The 18,481-nt window shown below is 37.9% G+C and overlaps 1 protein-coding gene across 6 annotated transcripts in view; it reads right to left on the bottom strand.

The window, feature by feature from the left end:
* PDE4D (phosphodiesterase 4D) overlaps positions 1-18,481 on the bottom strand; it is a gene marked incomplete at both ends in the record, with an annotated part of 1,136,097 nt that overhangs the window by 290,820 nt on the left and 826,796 nt on the right. The window lies entirely within an intron of this gene.

Genomic DNA, 18,481 nt, shown 5'->3' with positions numbered 1-18,481 from the left:
GGAGGAAAAAAAAAAAGAAACAATCTTCAAGTATTCTGATTAATACATTTCAGCTGTGTTTTGACAAAGATGGCTTGAAATATATTCCATTTCCAAAGGAGGTTGTTTGAAGAAATCCAAATTTCCCGGAGTCCAGCTCCTGTCCCCAGTCCAGAACAGAGGGAGGCTTCTAAGACATAGGAGCTTTTTCCTCTTTCATATTGAATTTACGCCAGCACCGGGCTGGTCTTAAGTGACAGTTTGTTTTCTGTTTTGCATTGCCAAGGGAGGAACTGGATTTTGAATCTATTCTTCATCTGGTCACAAGGGCAACCAACACAGTGAAAGAGCCACTTGATCGCATCCTTTTTGCAATTCTGCAATAAAAGGTTTAAAGGTTTCTGACACTCTAAAAGTGCTCAGGTAGAGAGAAAGGAAACGAAAATGACCGCGAGGTACAGTAACACCACAGAGCTGTCAGTGAAGTTCCATTTCAGGGCGACCACAGGAAAACACTCTTCTCCCGGGGGAGCCAATAAGTCATGGAGGGAACAAAGCTCTCCACACTTGAGTTGGGCTCGCTGCTGTACCTGTGAACGTAATTTCCGTTGTGTCCCCTGCTTAGAATCTGACTCCAAGCCTTTGTGAATGAGAACTATCATTCAGTCTCACCAGGCAGAAACTATTCCTCAAGGGCTGTATGACGTCTGTAGGAAGGCAGTTCAAAACATCGCAGGGAAGTAAGAGGGGGAAAAAAAAAAAAGACCTGGCGCCCAGCCAGCCTCGTCAATTGCTGAAACTTATAAAGCTTCGCTGCAGGTCAGCACCAGAGACCTGGAGTGTAAAGCAGCCAAGCAGGCAGAATACATCTCAAAATTTATAAAACCATTTCCTCCTCTGCGAAATGAGGTGTCTGTGTTATTCAGGGTAAGACTCCCTGAGCACCTTCATAAGGGACACACCCCTTTTCCACAGACTTGTTTTTCCTCCCTCAAAAAAAAAAAAAAAAAAAAAATCATTTTCTCAAAGTCTGGCACTGAAAACTAAAAATTTCTAGTCAAAAGCAAAGTTGAGAGGACTTGGGGAACTTAGCAGCTGTTCATTTTGAGCACATTTAATGAAATGTCATGCTTTGGGTTTGGTTGTAGAGACGCAAACTGCCTCTTAAAAATCCAACAGAATGTAGCAGGCAACGTTGCATCAGGTCATGCTGTGATGTTTAAACTGAAAAATCTAATGAATTTCTGCTAGGCAAGTGGCTGCATGTACTGAGGCTGTTTCCTTGCACAATGTTTTCTAAACCTTATTTCATTTTGAAAATCATATGCAAATTTCATTGATTTATATATACCAAGACTCTGGGTTTGCAAATTCCTAACAGTTCTTCAGTAAGGAATGAAGCTTATATCATATCACCTCAACATCCCTTATCGTGAAGACCAACCCCTGCCCCACCTCCTACATCTGAAATAAAAACTTTTCTATTATAGTAAACATAATTAAACCTACCCATTTTGAAAACAAACTTATGGTTACCAAAGGGGAAACGTTGGGGGGAGGGATAAATTAGGAGCTTGGGATTAACATATACACACTACTGTATATAAATAGATAACCAACAAGGACCTATTGTATAGCACAGGGAACTCTACTCAATATTCTGTAATAATTTATATGGGATAAGAATCTGAAAAAGAATAAATATGTATATGTATAACTGAATCACTTTTCTGTACACCTGAAACTAGCATGACATTGCAAATCAAGTATACTCCAATAAAATTTTAAAAAACACACAAAAAACAAACAAAACAATTCAAATTGCTTCTAAGAGAAGAGGATTTGACCTCCCTCCCCATCCCTCTAAACATTTACACCGAGGATATATATTTCTCTGGGTGTGCCAACTTCAATTATTTTGGATGTGAACTATCAAGTGAAAAATAATTTAAGCATTCTGACTTCTTAAATGACATTAGTTAGTACGTTGGTTCTCTAGTCTGACGTGAACTTGGTATTTATTTAGCATTTGCAGGCAGGATGTTTTAGCGCAATTGTGACCCACCCAAAGGACTTGGAAAATTAATGTAGTAAGGCATCCCGCCAGACCTCTGGCTGCTCATTACAACAAACACTTCAGCTCCTCCCCTGGTCACACTTCAAGGTGCATTTATTATTTAGTCTCCTCTGAGTGACCCTCAGGCCTCTTCAGGTAAATACCAATAAACTGCTTGACATATAGTTATCTCCTTAAGCTTTTCAGTTTTCCTATGACTATTCAGGGACCTTCATGGATTCTTGGCTCTGTTCCATGTTTAACATGTTGCTGCCACTTTAAGGCAGGTTAACCAATCACATACTTTCAGAAATTCAAAAGAAAGCTGAGGGACCTACTCATTTTTCAGAGGGAGGGGGCTTACAAAAAGAGGTTTATCTTTTTTTCTTGGAATTTTAATGTGGGGAAAAAAAACCCAGACTGAGTAAAAGTAACCAACTACTATTACTTATTTGAAGCACTGTTCTCTATCATGCAAGGTCTAGCAAATATCTTCTAATTGTCATTTCAGAAAGAAAATGACAGTGATCACAAAATGTAATGTCTGAATGTTGTGTGTTAAACTCTCCTGAAATAGTCAGTCTTGTGTTCCACCATCCCCCAGAAGGCTCTCTGTCCCAGTGAGATCACTTAGCTCACCGGCACTCCCTTCCCTGTCACAGACACATCTTTAACCTCTTTAGGTTAGTGCTGTCCTGTGTGCTGCTCAATGTTACACGTATTCCAAGAATCTATCTCTGAAAATGCTAGCCCACTTGTTGGGTATCTCCTAAACACTGTGTAACAGTCCTATAATGACTAATATATCATCCCTGTGCCCAAAGAAACTGAGTTTAAGTAGTGGGGATCTGACAACATATGAGACTAACCAGAAAATTCAAAGCTTCCTGGATCCGTACTTCAAGGTTGCCATTACAGAAAAAGACAGATACACAATAGTACCAGGACATGGAGATTGAAATTTTTACTTTTGCTCTTACCCCTAATATTTAAGGTAGTGACAAGGGACTTCTCTGGTGGTCCAGTGGTAAAGATTCTGCCTTCCAATGCAGGAGACGCGGGTTCGATCCCTGGTTGGGGAAATAAGATCCCACATGCCAAGGGGCAACTAAGCTCGTGTGCCACAACTACTGTGCCTGCGCGCCTCAACTAGAGAGCCCGTGTGCCACAAACTACAGAAACCACGTGCTCTGGCACCACAACTAGAGAGAAGCCCGTCCGCTGCAACGAAGAACCCGAGTACCACAACAAAAGAGCCCACATGCCTCAACGAAGATCCTGCATGTGGCAACTAAGACCTGACACAGCCATAAATAAATAAATAAATAAATAAATAAATAAATAAATAAATAAATAAATTTAATAAATATTTAAAAAGTGCTAAAAAAGGTAGTGACAAAATAATAATAATTTTTAAAAACCCTAATAATACTTGCTCAATATTACGTGTTTTCTCCATCCTAAGGCAATTTTTTCACAGGAAAATTTTTTTTTTTTTTTTCGGTACGCGGGCCTCTCACTGTTGTGGCCTCTCCTGTTGCGGAGCACAGGCTCCAGACGCGTAGGCTCAGCGGCCATGGCTCAAGGGCCCAGCCACTCCGCGGCATGTGGGATCCTCCCGGACCGGGGCACGAACCCGTGTCCCCTGCGTTGGCAGGTGGACTCTCAACCACTGCGCCATCAGGGAAGCCCGGGAAATTTCTTAAATTATATGTTGAGTATTACATAATTTTCCTCTGAAAAGCTTCTCAGAATGGAGGGATATAGCTCTGCCCCCAACGCCAAACATTCCTGTTAGTATACAAATATATGATAGTGTATAAGATGGCTAACGTGGATGCCTGAATCTGAGGAGAGTGGACTTTAGGAACCATGCGGCACTTGTCTGGATGGCTTTGAAGAGCATGCATTTAATCTAGAAGCTGCTATGATTTCTAGCATTTCGCCGATGCACTAAATTGTATAGTGTTGTATAAACCTCTGTTTGACTATTGTCACCACAACATTTCAAAGGACTGTACCACAAATGTTTATGTTCACTGAGGTCATCCAACCATATACATTTGGTTGAATCTAACCACTGTGCAGTATGATGTTTCCTAAACTTCAGGCATCTGGACACAACCTCTACAACTCTGCCATACTGGCATCTATACCATCTATACCATTACTTACTAGATATTTTTCTTCATTGACTCACTTTTTTTAACTTAACATAAATTTAAATGATAACTTTATTTGATAAATGGGTTTGATATGCTGATTACATTTTCCCCCCAATACAAGTATTAATAGAAAAAAAAATGTCCAACTATCACTGAAAATCTCTCTCATACTAATTGGTGTCACAAGGCAATACAGGCAACACTCCTGTGGAAGGCAACAGTTGCATGCAACTAGATTGGGTGCACCCTAAACATGATTCCCCTCCTCTTATCCAATGGTGAGCATGACTTATGGGACTAAGGACATTTACCAAAAGCAAAGAGTTAAACATAAAACAGTAACTGAAACCAACTGAATGAACGGTTAAAGAATGATTTTACTACACAATCCAAGTTTTTTCAGATATTATTACTTTGAAATACTCTGTCCACTTTCAAATCTTCTCTGAGTAAACTCTTATTTTCAGATTACAACAGATCTGTCATGAGCAGATTTTTGAGAACCATGCTATGATCTAACAAAATATGTAGGCCTGTTAAATGTGCTTAAATTCAGGACTGTATATATGTCAACTAACTTTTTAGGAAAAAATGACCATGGATCTGCAGGGTTTTGTTTTTGATTACAGTTTCCTGGCATTCTACATTGTACTCTAATATTATAAAAACAAGACATTTTGAACTCTTGCAGCATTTCCTTCTTATTGAGGAGTAATGTGGTATTTCCTTTATCTGGAGGGGAATCTGGAGCGGATTTTGAGCTGTTTCTATTATCTGACTACACTCACTAAGTATACATTTGGATTCAAGGACTTTTCTATAAGCATAAATGTTTTTGGAGCTAAATTCCTTAACTCCCGAGGAAAAGCTCAAAGTATTACATTTTGAAGGCTTCTGACCTTCAGGTTTCCTACCTCTTTTGTAAAATGTCAGGTTAGAACAATAATTATCATGATTTGATGTAATCCCACTTGTTTTATTTTGCTTTTGTTGCCTGTGCTTTTGGTGACCTATCTAAAAAATCATTGCCAAGACCAATGTCACTTTCCCTATTTTCTTCTAGGAATTTTACAGTTTCAGGTCTTCTATTTAAGTCTTTAATCTATTTCAAGTAAAGTTTTGTGAATGGTGTAAGATAGGGGTCCAGTTTCATTCTTTTGCATGTGGTTATCCAGTTTTCCCAACACCATTTATTGAAGAGATTATCCTTTCCCTAATGTATGTTCTTGGCTCCTTTATTGAAAATTAATTGACCAAAAACGCATGGGTAAATTTCTGGGCTCTCTATTCTGTTCCACTGATCTATGGGTCTGTTTTTATGTCAGTATCATACTGTTTTGATTACTATAGCTTTGCAGTATAGCCTGAAATCAGGAAATGTGATGCCTCCAGCTTTGTCCTTCTGTTTCAAAATTGTTTTGGCTATTAATGGTCTTTTGTAGTTCCATGTGAATGGTAGAATTATCTTTTTTATTTATGTGAAAAATGCCATTGGAATTTTGATAGGTATTGCATTGAATCTTTACATCAAGCTAAAATGCTTCTGCACAGCAAATGAAATAATCAACAAAATTCTTTTGGGTTCTGCACCCAATTGTAAAGTGTGTGAGTGTGGGGAAGGCCTTCCCATACCAACAAGCAATTCTTTGACACCAGCAGGGTGTCTGAGAATTCAACTCAATACTGACACCATCCACCTGGAGATAATATCAGATTCCACAGGTTAAGGGCTCAGTCCCACAAGACAGCCGCCTGTCCTCTACAGATGTCAGTTGCAAGCGCAGGTTGTTACTTGTGCTTCTGAAAAACTGGTTATAAATCAGAGGTTCCCATGACCCCCTCCTTGGATCTGATTAATTTGCTAGAGCTGCTAACAAGAGTTTAGGAAACTCATTTACTCACTAGATTACTGGTTTATTATAAAAGGATATAACTCAGGAACAGGCAGATGGAAAAGATGCATACATGGTACAGGGAAAGGAAACAAAGCTTCCACACTCTTTCTTCTAGAGCACCACTTGGCCCTCATCTCCCCATATTCACCAATCCCGAAGCTCTCTGAACCCCATTCTTTCCAGTTTTTATGGAGGCTTCTTTGTTACAGGTAAGGCTAATTAAATCACTGGCCTTTGAGGATTGATTCAACCTCTTAGCCCCTCTCCTTCCCAGAGGTGTGGGTGAAACTGAAAGTTCCAACCCTGTAAAGGGTTGGAACTTAAGTTACCTTCCTTAAGTTACCTCATTAACAAAACAAAAGACACCTTTATGGCCCTTACCACAGGAAATTCCAGCGGTTTTAAGAGGTGTGAACCAGGAAGGAGTGGAAAAAGGCCTAATATATATTAGAAAGAGATTTTGGTCAGCTGAATGACCAAATATATATTTCTTATAAATCACAATATCACAAAAGTGAAAATGTAACCTATGGAATGGGAGAAGATATTTGCAAACCACATATCTGATAAAGTGTTAATATTTTAAATACATATGAAACTCATACAACTCAATAGCAAAAGAACCCAAATAATATGATTAATAAATGGGCAAAGGACCTGAGCAGACGTACAAATGGCTAATAGGTACATAAAAAGATGTTCAACATAATTAATCATCAGGGAATTGCAAATCAAAACCACAATAACATAGCACCTCACACCTATTAAGACTTTTTTAATCAAAAAGACAAGCAATAACAAATGCTAGTAAAGATGTGAAGAAAAGGGAATGGGAACCCTTGTACACTCTTGGTAGGAATGTAAATCGGTGCAGCCATTATGAAAAACAGAATGGAGTTCCTCAAAAAAATCAAAAATAGAACTACCATGTGATCCAGCAATTCCACTTCTAGGTATTTATCCAAAGGAAAGAAACCAGTTTCTCAAGGAGATATCTGCACTCCATGTTCATTGCAGCATTATTCACAATAGCCAAGATTTGGAAGCAACCTGAGTGTCCCCCAATGGATGAGTAAAGATTATATGATATATATGTATATCATAGATCATATAGTATATATATCATATATATGTAGTGTGTATATATATATATTTATATATTTATAGATATGTAAAATGAAATATTAATCAGCCACGAGAAAGAAGGAAATCCTGCCATTTGTGACAACATGGCTGAACACAGAGGACCTTATGCTAAGTGAATAAGCCAGAGAAAGACAAATACTGTATGATCTAATTTATATGTGGAATCTAAAAGAAAAAAAAAGTCAAAATCATAGAAACAGAGTGTAGAATGGTAATATGGGTGAGGGGAGAATGGAGAGATGCTGGTCAAAGTGTACAAACCTTCAGTTATAAGAAGAATAAGTTCAGTGAATCTAACATACCACACAGTGACTATAGTTAATACTGTATTGTAAACTTGCAGTTTTCTAAAAGAGTAGGTCTTAAGTATTATCACCACAAAAAATGGTAACTATGTAAGGTGATAGACGTGTTCATTAACCTGATTGTGGTAATCATTTCACAATATATACAAATATTAAATCATCATGTTGTACACTTTAAATACACATAATTTTATTTGCCAATTATACCTCAATAGAGCTGGGGGGTAAAAAGAAAAGAAGAAAGATTGACAATATTTTATAAAATATAATATCAAGAAGCTAGAAAGATAACAGCTAATTATACTTTAACAGTAGAATAAAAGAAAAATAAAATTAAAAAGATAAGAGTATAAAACAATGACATAAAAAAGAAAATCATTGGGGCTTCCCTGGTGGCGCAGTGGTTGAGAGTCCGCCTGCCGATGCAGGGGACACGGGTTCGTGCCCCGGTCCGGGAAGATCCCACATGCCGCGGAGCGGCTGGGCCCGTGAGCCATGGCCGCTGAGCCTGTGCGTCCGGAGCCTGTGCTCCACAACGGGAGAGGCCACAGCAGTGAGAGGCCCGCGTACCGCAAAAAAAAAAAAAAAAAAAAAAGACAATCATTGAAGCCGAAAGCTGGTTCCTTGTAAAGAATAATAAATTGATGAACACCTAGTAATGCTGATAAAGAACTGATCTGAGAAAACATGAATTATCAGTGTCAGTTCTATAGACATAAAATATTAATGAAAATGTATTATGAACAGCTTTATGCCAATAAATTTGAAAATTTAAGCAACATGGAAAAATTCCTTGAAAAACACAACCAACAAAATTGACGAAACAAATGGAAAAACTAAATGATTCTACACTGATTAGAGATTGAGTCTGCATTGAAAAATTAATTTAAAACAATAAAGCTGTCATAAATTAAAAATAATAATTATTATTATTTACTAGTTACCTAATAAGTACATTATATACTTTCTTATTTATCCATCACAGCTACCCTGCAAATTAGGGGTGATAATTTTATGAATAAAGAAAGCTAGTGATTTGTTCAAAGTCACATCACTGGCGGTAGAAAAAGTAATTGGATCCAGATGTATCTGCTGTGTGTGCGTGCGTGCGCGTGCGTGTGTGCGTGTGCATGTGTGTGTGTGTGCGTGTGTTTGCTTATGAAAAAGGGGAGTGGGTTGGTGAGGGAGAAGAGAGGGAGATTAAAAGTTGCTATTATGTTTTTGGGAATTGTTTTTAAGACATCCATCCTCTTCAGCTGGACAGCAGCAATGAATAAATATCCATTGTAAATGGTGTATGTGTGCATGTTACTGGCATAACAATGGACATATTTAACAGCCAGTAAATTCTAGATTTTCAAGATATCCAGGATTAAACAATCTAAGTTCACTGTCCTTTTTTCTAATTTTTAGATTCATAATGAGGGTATATATGAGAAGATCATGAGCCTGTTAGCTGTAAAGTGGGATAAGGTTTTTAGTCATACTCCTAGCATGGGTAAGGGTGGTTTGCTGTTACCTACACAACACATGGCATTTTGATTGCCTCATTAAGTAATACTGGCTAACAAATGATCATTTTAAAAGGTAAGAATATGTGAGACCTCTGATAAGGTATAGATTTCAACATTTGTCAACAAATTATATTGCCAGTTAAAAGGTGCAGAAAACTAGTTTTTAAAACTAGTATCAACATTTTTGCCTGGGATCAGTAATGTTGACAGTATATGCACTTTATAATTGGCTTTGAGAACTTTGCACTAATTCAAAATACTGGATCAAAAAAACCCAAAACCCACATTGTATGGATCAAGTAAGTTGTTTAAAGTTTCATAAGTGCTATTGTATTTCCTTTATATTCTAACCCCCTCTTCTCCTTTCACTCTTCATGGTCTTCTTAATTCTCAAATTACATGTATCTTTGTAAATGTAACCTCATTTTAATTAAATATTTAAATGGTATTAAAGAGATGCATTCAAATAGCTCATCAGACAGTGGTGAGAGTAGGATCCTTAAACTCCTGCCTGGATCCCTGACTCTGGTTCATAGATGAGGCTGAGGCCTAGAAGGATGATGGTGGCTGTGGGTACCTGGGTAGGGCTTGTGCACTGGGGGGGTGGCTATAGTGTGGTCAGTGCCCAGCAGGTACTTTATTTGACCACCCTAAATGTCACTGTAAGACTGTTTCCTCTGAGGTAGTTTGCGTTTTCTAGGGATGGGTGTAAATCTGCCTGCTAGCGTTCCGACGTGGGCAACAGAAGGGAAGGGGAGGTCTTCCTGATCAATTTGCAGATTTTTGTTTCATCCTCCTGTTTGCACAGCTATTCCTCCTGCTCTCTCTGCCTGTTATTCCAGAATCTCTGTCTTCCAAGGGGAGGGTACGCTGACTATACTGAGAGTGTGGGCTTGTGGATGGATGTACACTATACACACCTCTGTACGTTCCCTATTTTCAGAGTTCACTCATGTTATTGATTTGGGTGATGTTTTTAGAGAAAAGTGGGGTAGGGAGGTCGTCTGTCCACCATTTTGAAGCTAGAAATCTATAGATTTTACTTGAAAATGAAGGAATTAGTTATTCTCTTTATCAAATGGCTAACTATATTTGGTCCCTCTATAAGCATACGTCAAGATTAAGTATTTTTTTTTTACTGTGGTAAAACAGACATAACATGAAATTTACCACTTTAACCCTTTTTAGTGTACAGCTCAATGGCATTAAGTACATTCATATTGTTGGGCAACCATCACCACCATCCGTCTCTGAACTTTTTCACTTTCTCAAAGTGTAACTATGTAATACCCGTTAAACAATAACACCCATTCCCCTCTCCTCCTGAACCCAGACAACCACCATTCTGCTTTCTGTCTCCATGAATTTAAGTACTGATGTAAGTGGAATCAAAAAGATTAAATTTTAATGGTACATTCAGGAACTGATAGCCAGGCTTGTTCTGGATGTCTCGTTCTTAAAGAGCAAAGCAAAGCATTAGAAATAAAAGGTTTAAGACATGGATTCTCACCTTGAGAAATCAATGTACTTGCTTTATTCATCACTGACTCTATTTTATAAAGTGTTGCTTGCTGTTACATAGACACAGTCAAGAGCAAAAATATTGCCTTGACCAACGTCTGTTTTCCTTTAAATCATCTCTTTAGCTGGTACTTTGTTTAAATGTACATAAATGTTATCAGCATGTATCCAAATTATAGGTCATATTATATCTTTAGTTCTGCTTTCAGATTCATACCAGACCCTATGTTTAATCAAGTGGTTCCTGATGCTATTTACCTATCTCAAGAGACAATGCTATATTCTAAAATTGAATTAAATTAGTAAAAATAATTTTTAAAAGATTTTTTGAAAGACATCATACAACTGGAAAAATCACATTGCCAACTGAAGCCCTTGTTTCTAACATTGTGAGACAACTGGAGGTTTTCATTAAAATAGGATTTGGAAAAAAATGTGTCAAAAATAAATGCACATAGAATGTCCTTTAATGATAATTTAACACCTGATGCAATAGATAATGAAGGAAATTGATTTACTAGAAAGCAAAGTTTCAGTGGACTCATTTAATTTACATTTGTTTGATAACAATTTTTCCTTGCCCATGTTAAAAGTAATGGTAAAATAATCCAGGCAACTCAAGTAATTTCCCCTTGACCACAATTGCAAATAAGTTCTATTTAATGTAAAAAGTCTGCTTTTTGAGACAATGTCTGTTAATTAAAGAGGGTTAAAAAGTAGCCTTTGAGGTCAGATTGCCTGGGTGCAAATCCAAACACCACTAGTGACTAGTTGTTTGACCTTGAACAAGTTACTTACCTTCTCTAAGCCTGATTCCTAGGCTATAAAATGGAGATAAAATAGGGTTTGTGAGGATTAAATGAGACACATAAAATCTTGCCAAAGTACTTGGCATATAGTAAGGGCTCAATACATGATATCTTCTCTCAAAAATAAGTTTTAAAAGAGAATTCAATAAATATGAGGGAGAGTGGTTTTAAAACTTTGAAGTATATGATGTTACTATTATAATACTTTGATTTAAAATCATTTTATCATATGATATCGCCTATATGTGGAATCTAAAAAAATGATACAAATGAACTTATGTACAAAACAGAAATAGACCCACAGACATAGAACACAAACTTATGGTTACCAAAGGGGAAGGGGTGGGTGGTGGAGGGATGAATTGAGTTTGGGATTAACGGATACACAGATACTAGATATGAAGTAGATACCCAACAAAGACCTACTGTAGAGCACAGGGGACTCTACTCAATATTTTTCAATATTTTGTAATAACCTATAAGAGAAAAGAATATATATATATACACACACATAAAACTGAATCACTTTGCTGTACACCTGAAACTAAAACATTGTGAATCAACTATACTTCAATAAAAAAATTTAAAAAAAGATAAAATCATTGTTTTATGTTTCCATCTTAGTTTTGACCCTGATCCCCTGACTTCCTTTACATCAAATAGACTGTGAATAGTTCTCTTGCCTCCCATCTTACACATCTAAGGTTTAGTCTCTATATCGTCTTTGGGTTATCTTTCAAAGACGAAACTTAAAATGTGAAATTCCCTGCTTAAAAACCTTCAATAGCCTCCTCTTCCCTACCGAATCAATTACAGCCTTCTCCTAGGATGACAGCCATACACATGGTACACGCCTTGCCCCAAACCTGCCCATGCCATTCCCCCTGCCTGGTAAGCCTTTCACTTTCTCCCCCTTCGCCCTTCAAGATCTAACACAAGCAGCAGTAAAGGCCAGCTAACTCCAAGACAAACTCAGAAGTTCAGTCTCCTTGGCTTCGTTCAATTTTGTAAACATCTTGGGTTAATTTTGGCTACTACTATTATATATGTATATTTTTTACTTGTTTGTAATGTATTTACAATGCTCAGCAGCATGCAATAGCAATTATAGGGACAGCAGAGTTCCACAGCTACTGTTCAGCCAACTGATTTTGACTGTGATCTTTGAAAACAACTTAATCTCCTAAAATTCCACTTTTCTTCTATGAGATAACACACTTATCTTCTTCCCAGGGTTGTTCTGGGATGGAAGGAGACAACATGTTGCCCACCTGCAAGGTTTCCTTCTCTACCACTTTCAGATCTTTGCACAGGCTTCTCTGGCAGCATTATGGTTCTTCCCTTTTATCTCTCTCGCTCTCTCTCTCTCTTTTTTTTTTTTTTTTTGGTCAGGAATTAACTCAGGGGTCAGCCCCTCTAGTCCCACTGCTTTTCAGTCTGCCCTGGGCTAAGCAAATTCCAGATTCCGGTGCTAATTCCAACCGGAGTGCTTACAAACACAGTGTGATCCTCTCCTTGTCTGGTGAAGGGGAAGGGATCGTGGCTTCCCATCCCTGTATCCCCAGTGTCTGGCCCTAAACAGACATGTGGGCTTTCCCACAACGTTGTGAGCCCCTTGAAAGCAGGAATGTGGTTTATTCATCTCTGTATTCCCAGTACCTAGCACAATATCTGGCTCACAGGATGTCAGCTTAACAACAGAGTACATTTTTGGTTAACCATGCAGACAAGCATTTTACAGATTTTCTTCCTGTGTCCTTTTGTGGCATTTGCTTCATGGCTGGAATTAGAATTCAAAAATTGATCTTGCCTGAATTCTTTTTCATAACCCTCTATCTCTGAAAGCTACTTTTGACACCTTCTTTGCCAAAACAGAGTTCCCACATCCTTACAGTAAAAATTTTTTCCCAAAGAAAAAGGAACTGGGTAAGAAACACACTGGGAGAAGGCTTGGGCAGTCAGTGAGCTGACCCCAGCATCATTTTTAAGGAGGAAAAGATTCTTTCTTAAGTGTTTAGGAGAAGCTATTATGTCATGTGCTATAAATCCAGATAAACTACTTCAATTCTAACAGGGATATTTTCAAGTTCAATTCAAAGAAATGACTTTTCCGGGAAGAGTTTCACCACATATTGAAAGGAAAATGAGAAGGTGCTTGTGGAGACCCACAAAATCTGCCAAAGCCAACCACCCATCGGCCTGTGAATGAGAGAGCCGTGCCTCTGGATGGGAAGTCTGCTCTGGCCAGAGCTCGAAGAACCTGTTTGGAGTCACTGAGTGTTTGATGTTATTAACACACTTAACTTCTACATCAGCCACGTGAAGCCTTTACGTACCCATTTATCAGGTGAGGGAACTAAAGTCCAGAGAGTGCTTCCCCAGAGAGTTGAGTGGAAGAAGTGGCTAGAACTCAGGCTCACCATGTGCCAGGCACCGGGCAAGGTGCTCTCACATGTCATCTCATTAATATTTAAAATAAACTCATATAAACGACAGGGTCCTACTGTACAGTACAGGGAACTTGATATATTCAACATCCTGAGATAAACCATAATGGAAAAGAATAGGAAAAAGGTTCGTGGCCCAGTCCGGGAGGATCCCACATGCCGCAGAGCAGCTGGGCCCATGAGCCATGGCCGCTGAGCCTGCGCGTCCGGAGCCTGTGCTCCGCAACTGGAGAGGCCACAGCAGTGAGAGGCCCGCGTACCGCAAAAAAAAAAAAAAAAAAAAAAAGAATATACATGTATAACTGAATCACTCTGCTGGACAGCAAGATTTAACACAACATTGTGAATCAACTATACTTGAATAAAATAAATTTAAAAAAGAAAAAAAGAAAACACACAAACTCGTGAGCTAAATACTACAGTTTCCTCCTCAAATGGTTGAGGAAACTGAGGTCTGGAGGAGCCTAAGAGGCATTCTCAGGCCTTAGGGTAGGACTTAGACCTCAAGAACTAAACAAATAGCATCGCAAATAGCATCTCAGCAGGAGAGTTTTTTATTTTTTAACTTTTTAAAGCAATCCTAAGATAAAGATGATGGGATGGATAAACTTTCACTACTGGTCACAGTTATTTTTCCGTACACAACATCAAAATCGTTAGAAATTAACCATTATTTTCATTCTAGGAATTAAAACTTACAAATATTTCAAGTATTTAGATACCAGATTACAGGTGTATATATAAATGTAGTAGTCAACAATCACTTTTGGAAAAGGTAAATACACACTTTTATTTTATTATGTTGATTCTTTTTCAAAATGAAGACTAATTTTCTTTTTGAACTCACGAACAATTTCTATATGTATATTACATTTACAGTTAAATTTTGCTTTTAGAACAGATAATTCCTGTATAAGGGATAGGAAAGCAGATTTAGATACTGTTTAACTTGACCTTGTGTATCAGTCTGTGCTCTTCCGGGGAGAAAGACAGCCTGTTCATTCCAGGCAGTCAGTGAACTCTAAACAAATAGTTGTACACAGCAGAGAACTGTGATTTTCAGAGGAACTACTTTAGTGTGTTCTCTGTGTTCTTAAAGAGAGTACTTTGACAATTTTGCAAAAAAGTTGAGTCTTAAAGATGGTAATTGGCAGAAGGTGCTTTATGGAAAGTCGAAGGCAAAGGCTAGAAGAGATAATGCAAAATACTCTCCACTTTCAGAGCAGATTCTTACTCCATATGGGAAGAGAATGTGAAAAAGCTCTCCCTCCAAGTTCATGAAATTTAAGCCTTCATTCAGCTGACAGTCCTTCCGTGAGTTAGTTTCCCCCAGGACTAAGTTAGTCCCTGGTTAACATTCAGACTTCTCTGCAGATAGTTAAACTTTTTCTTAAGAGTTACCTTATAGGAACTCCAAATGACCATGACAGCTTGGTTTTATTTTTTTTAAATAATAAATAAAAAAAACAAGTTATTTAAAAAATAATCCTGCAAATGGACAGTAGTTTAAGCCCTACTACACATTATATCCAGTACATTAAAATGGATCCACTTCCCACATTATATAATATTTTTGTTATGAAAATCTAGAAAGGATCTTTATAATTTTGCTTTTGAAATTATTTGCTACTAAACTCACTTAGCTTACGACTAACCCTGATTTCTCTGCAATCATCCAACACACTTTAGAATTCTTGTGAAATGAAAAAAAAAAACTCAGCCCACAAGTTTTTTTTTCCCAAATATAATAAACTTTTTATAAATACTTAGTTGGCAATTATCGAAGTTGACATAATGCTACACTTTTGAACATTTAATTAAACTTCAATCAGGATTTTGCAGTTTTCTTTTTGTATTTTGGAGTCAATTACTTTACTTTTCAGTTCTCAAATATTTTCAAAGGCCCATAAAAAGTTCACAGGCTCTAGACACTGAGGACTAGGGTACGTGCCATGGACAACACAACCCTGGTGCTGGGATCTGGGAGGAAAGAGAATTCTGGTAAGAAGTGATTCATGCAAGGAGACATATTTAACCTCCAGATAGTGTGCTATTTCCTGCACTACATTGATAATTATGAGTTACACTTTACTTTGCTAAGAGGTGAAGTAAGGCATCCAGCCTTCACGACTTACTCATTCTAGGTCCCATGGACGATAAAAAAGCACAAGATGTGGTTGCTGCCCTGGAGGACCTAATAGTTTAGTTGGGAAGAAAAAATACTATTCTCCTTAAGGTTAGAATTTCTCTTTAATAACTGAACACATGTGCTTGTGAGATAATGAATTCAGGGTTTGGGTACTTGAGTGACCAAACTAAAACAGTAATATTATTGTCTCGTTGTACCAAAATCATTGGTTAACTTGTCCTTTAAAACACCTGCCTAGTGACTTAGGCACTAAGATAATTGCTGGGGACCCAACCTTCCACCAGAGTGCAAGAAGACAGATGAGAGTCCAACTTTATTTTTATTCAGGCCCAGGGGATAGTGTTTTGAAATGGGGTTAGGTTTCCACTCCAATTAGAGCAACTAGAAACAAGAGAAGATTTAAGCCCACAGTGAAACAGGCATATCTGAGTTAACTCTGACTCTTATTCTGCTCCATTGCTCAGTGAGTACCATTGATATTTTTCCTCTGAAATGAACTTTTTGTTTTTTAAGGATAAATGGAATGTGTCCTTTTGAAATAGCACAAGATATTCAACAGGGGCCTCAATAACCAAATGCTTTTTCTTCATTGCTGTTGCTGTTACCTAAATAGGCCCTACAATGAAAATGATATGGCTTCAGTAATGCTGAGGAATTCTTGCCCTTTCATAACTGGCAGGTAGGCCATGAGGTCAAATTTTAATGCTTGAGCGACTCTCTTGACTCAATGGGAGTCACATACCACGGGGCACAATCTGGCTGCAGGGTTACCGCATGTTCTGTGGAAGGATGGTGAGTCACCACTGCATACCAAGCTCTGCAACAGCACAGAAGAGTCAACACCACGCTTGCTTATCCTGGGGAAATAACCTGTGAGCAACCGGCTCCAACTCCTTAGAGATTATTTCTGAGAACATATGTCTTCAACTACTGCTTGACATAACCGGAAGCAGAAGAAAACAGCTACAGAGAATTTCAATTCACCCTAAAGAACTGCCTGGCAGTCTTTAGATTATGTGAAAGAACTAATTGTGGAAACAATGGTGATCTTTGATTCCTAGCATGAGGAGAGACCTAAGTAGAAGCTGTCTGGGGGGCGGCTCACTAAAAATCTTTAACGGAACAAAGAGTAAAAATCCCCTTTTGTGGGCAGGATCCTGTTAGCAGGGCCACTGCATATGTCTGTGCAAACTGTACTTTGCACAACTCCAGGGGGTACCATTTACACAACCCATGATGTGAATTGTGTCTTTTGAGTCCTGCAACATGGCAGTCCTATCTTTCTGTTTCTCAAATGATGAGACAATACAACTGTGTTTTTCATCTTTAAATAGATCCCAAAGGTTCCAGTTGAAGCACTGAGGCTAACACACTGGGCAATACAGAGAAAGTGGTATCACACAGTGGTTAGGAAGACCGCGAGTCAGAGTGACAACATATAAATCCCAACCTGGCTCCTTACCCGAGCCACGTGGCTTTACCTTTCTATGCCTTAGTCTGTTCTACTGTAAAATGGGTGTAATTGAGGTGATTGGGCGAAGTATATTAGATGATGTAGGTAAAATGCTTAGAATGGTGCTCAGCACGTAGTCAGAGACTCAATAAATGTTAACTCTTACTATTAAAGAAGATAGTATCTCCCTTTTTATCAATTGTTAAGATTCTGGAATGAATGAAAAAATAATCATAGCTGTATTATAATAATAATTTGGCTTCAAGAGTATTTATGGCTCCAGAGGAAACATTTTCTATGTGCCCTTTAAAGTAGAGTACTAGGAACAGTTTAACAGGATGCTTTTGGAGGAAATGAAAAGACGATGACCAAAGGTCATTGAACCATTTGAAGATTTTTATTGAGGTAATCAGATGTCCATAAAAAGCCACTCTTTCCTAAAGAATGGCTCATCGACCAGGAATGAGACCCCAATGTGACCAACGTTCTTTGCTTATAAACAGAAATTTGGAATTATATGAGAGACCTTTCCTTTTAAAATAGTGGTGCTAACTCAAAATTTATAAAATACTGTCTGGCCAACACTGTAAAGCCAAACAAAATAAATGTGATGTGGGGAGTGCTGGCTGTGTTGCCAGGTTTCTTTTTAACCATCGTTTAGGATTTATTGACTTACTGTTTTACTAATCTCAGAGAAACTCCTTTATGTAGACTGGTTAATGCAACAGTGGGTTAATATCAGTTATTTATATTTTAAGAGTAAGTATAGTAAATAACAATAACTTAACCCAGTGGAATTAATTTCCAATGGTAAACATTTCAGGCCTTTAACAAAAAATTTTTGGAGAATTAATTGTGATGAAACGGCAAGTGCTTATTCCATCCATACATGAAACCAATCCTAGTAGACTCAATTAAAAAAATAAAAATCTTCACTGTTACTCTTTAGCTAATCATTAACCAAAGTCTGAGTGACTAGCTGAATGAGTAATTTGGTAACTCAGAGAAGGTAGAGGAAACTAGTATTTGTTTAACACCTACT

The sequence above is a fragment of the Hyperoodon ampullatus genome (genome assembly GCF_949752795.1).
Source record: "Hyperoodon ampullatus genome assembly, chromosome: 4".
In the NCBI taxonomy this organism is placed as follows: domain Eukaryota; kingdom Metazoa; phylum Chordata; class Mammalia; order Artiodactyla; family Ziphiidae; genus Hyperoodon; species Hyperoodon ampullatus.
Note: the sequence above shows the minus strand (reverse complement) of the source record. Positions and strands in the feature narration are given on the sequence as shown.